This window comes from Centruroides sculpturatus, unplaced genomic scaffold (assembly GCF_000671375.1).
Source record: "Centruroides sculpturatus isolate CEXI.00-Female unplaced genomic scaffold, Cexi_2.0 scaffold153, whole genome shotgun sequence".
Taxonomy (NCBI): domain Eukaryota; kingdom Metazoa; phylum Arthropoda; class Arachnida; order Scorpiones; family Buthidae; genus Centruroides; species Centruroides sculpturatus.
Genome location: NW_019384491.1, coordinates 659,343 through 662,883, shown reverse-complemented (window position 1 = coordinate 662,883; position 3,541 = coordinate 659,343). Strand labels below are relative to the sequence as shown.

Below are 3,541 nucleotides of genomic sequence, written 5' to 3'. Positions count from 1 at the left end.
ATGCTGCAATTTCTCTTATTGACTTGCCTTGTGATTTATAGGCATCAATCTGCCCTTTTTCATAATCAGATAAATTCTTTGTTCTACCCATTTTAGAACGTTGAACAACGTAAAGAATTTGTATTACAATTAGATATGTAAGCTAATTTGCATATTTCAATGCTTGAAACTAAACAATATTCTGTTTAAGTCATAAAATGAGTGCCTGTCCGGATAAATATGTAACAGTTTTTTTGTATAAGATTTTCAAAAATATTATTTTCAGTAACAAAATATTAATGTTTGATTAAAATTCTTATTTTGCAGTGTAGAAACATGTAAATCCATATTATTTTTAATAAAACATTTGTCACTTAATGCAGCAAATTTGTGTTTCACTTTAATTTTTTCGTGTCCGTATAAATTTGAAACACACCTTACATTGAACGAGTTGGTACCATGCTACAGTTAAACACATTCGTATTGTTACTCACATAATCTTTATAATAGGCATTTCGGTCAGTATTCGAAATTACGGAAAGGGATAGCAAAACAAACAACAGACATAGCGAGAAAAGGAGTATTTAAGATTTTTGGAGTAAGTATAGCCAGTGCCAGATTTATGCACAGAAGCGCGTCTTGCAAGGAGCCCAAAATTCTGCTCTCAAAATAAAAATTAGTAGTAAATTTAAAAACAAATTATTTTTATATCCGTGGATTACTAGACTTTTTGTTTTTAACACTTTTACCTATTGAAACTTAATAATTCTTGTACCAATAAGTTTCAATTTTCATAGTTAATTAATACAATCTGAATATTAGTAACCTTTTTAATACAGCCAAGCAGTTGTAATTTTATATTGATTATTTTCAATGTTACTTTTCTATGTACTTTACTTTTCACTTCCTCTCTGCAAAATATTAGCAGAGAAGTGTGCTTAGGAAAATGAAGATGGGAAAAGCAGTAGGCACTGGTCGAATTCCTGTTGAGACTTGGAGAAATTTGGATAAGTAAGAAATTGGTATCTTCTGGAATCTTATGAAGAAACTCTGGCAGCAGGAGAAGAGCCGAGATGAATGGAGGAAGAGCATTCTTGTGCCGATCTTTAAAGGTAAAGGGGATACACAGAACTGCGTAAATTACAAAAGTATAATAATATTGTTCCATACTATAAATATTTAGGAAAAAATTGTAGAAAGACGAATTAAGCAAGAATCTGAGATTGGAGAGGAACAGTTTGGCTTTTTGCCCGGAAGGAGTACGACTGATGCTATCTTTGCTGTAAAACAGCTGATGGAAAGGCACAGATAAATGCAGAGAAATGCAGGGAATGCATATGGTGCTCATAGATCTAGAAAGGGTAACAAGGCAAGAGATATGGAGATGTGTGAGGGAAAAGAATGTTCCAGAAAAATATGTTAGGATCCTCAAGGAAATGTACGAGGGAGCGGAGACTCAAGTTAAGAGTAGTGTGGACACTACAGAAGGGTTCTTCGTTAATGTTGGTTTACATCAGGGATCGGTCCTTAGTCCTTATTTGTTTGACTTAATAATGGACGTGTTGATGTGTGGCGTGGAGCGTGAGGCTCCGTGGAGTATGCTGTTTGCGGATGATAGTGTGCTGTGTGAACTTTCCCAAACCAAGGCTGAGAAGAAACTGGAGGGTTAGAGAAAAGTTTTGGAAAAAAGAAGCATGAAGATTAGCAGAACTAAAACAGCTTATATGACTCTGAATGATAGAGATGAATGTAATATTAAAATCCCAAATGTGCCGCTCTTTTTTGTTCCGAGTTTTTAATATCTTGAAACATTTGTCGAGATGGGAGGAGGATTGAACCCGGAGGTGCAGCATAGAATTCAATGTGGATGGATGAACTGGAGGAAGCTGAGCGGTGTGTTATGCTACAAGTAAATTAGCTGCAATCTGAAAGGAAAATTGTATAAATCAGTTGTTAGTCGAGCGCAGAGCCCAAACAGTTAGAAGTTGAGAGTTGAAATTTAATACACATTAGGGGTACGTCATGAGAATATACACTGAGAAGGGATAGGTCTAAAAACCTATAGCTCAGCTATATGTTATACGGGCCCCTTTTAGGAAGGGAGCCGCGTAGCCCGACAAGATAAGCATTACTCAGTTCTTGGTTGAGTGCGTGTAAAACAGCTTAATGCGGTGTAAAACTGTAGGATAGGTTAGAGGTCGGACTCGAGAGCAAGGAAGGCTGGTCCCCGTTGGGTTGTATCACCAGAGCCAGAGCTCGAGCATTTAACTTGAGTTCGATCTTTATTGTCCATGTCACCTCAGTGATTACTGGGTGTCCGACCTTCCTATGATTATTAAAATAAAAATTTATGTCTACAAGTACGTATCTTCTAATATCAAGACTTATTATACTGGCTTTAGAGATAATGCTACAGAGTTTCACAGAAAACAACTTTTTATTTTATTTAATATATTTGGACACATAAATAATATTGCGTTTCGGACTCTTTCGTCTCGCCTCAGCAGATATNAGCGCAGAGCCCAAACAGTTAGAAGTTGAGAGTTGAAATTTAATACACATTAGGGGTACGTCATGAGAATATACACTGAGAAGGGATAGGTCTAAAAACCTATAGCTCAACTATATGTTAAACGGGCCCCTTTTGGGAAGGGAGCCGCGCAGCCCGAGAAGATAAGCATCACTCAGTTCTTGGTTGAGTGCGTGTAAAACAGCTTAATGCGGTGTAAAACTATAGGATAGGTTAGAGGTCGGACTCGAGAGCAAGGAAGGATGGTCTCCGTTGGGTTGTATCACCAGAGCCAGAGCTCGAGCACTTATCTTGAGTTCAATCTTTATTGTCCAAGTCACCTCAGTGACTACTGGGTGTCCGACCTTCCTATGATTATTAAAATATAAATTTTCGTCTACAAGTACGTAATTTCTAATATCAGGACTTATTATACTGGCTTTACAGATAAAGCTACAGAGTTTCACAGAAAACATTTTTTTATTTTATTTAATATACCTGGACACATACATAATATTGCGTTTCGGACTCTTTCGTCCCGCCTCAGTAGATATTTTTGTAGTTTATTCTATATAAATTAAAGCAATAAAATAATTTTAAAATTACATTTAACATTTTCCGACAAACTTATTTATTTATATGCATTAATAAAATTCTTACAATTTTCAGACTTATTTCTTTCGTTTTTAACTCCACCGGACATTCAATTTTAACCAATAACAACAATAATAGTGTAAATTAAAGCTATTACATTAATGTTTTACATTATATCTGCTTTTTTTATATTTATTTACCATTTTACAACTTACATCTCTTCCTGTTCAATTTGATTTACTCCTCGTCTCCACTTTTGATTGTTCTTTTTATCCTTCAGACACGTGGGTCCTCTATGATTCTTCGCCATAATTGGTGCATTTTTCTACCAGTATTACTATTTATTCTGTTATTTTGTCTAATTATATTAATATGTTTGTAAAGTTGTCTTTTGTAATTATTCTTTTCTTTTTTCCTTATTTTTACTGAATTTAATACTATTTCACAGCCTGTGGCAAG

At 35.1% G+C, this 3,541-nt stretch overlaps 1 pseudogene; it reads left to right on the top strand.

Moving 5' to 3' along the window:
• Positions 1–1,649, top strand: part of LOC111621794 — a 4,063-nt pseudogene extending 2,414 nt beyond the window's left edge.
• Positions 1,650–3,541: the final 1,892 nt, after the last annotated feature.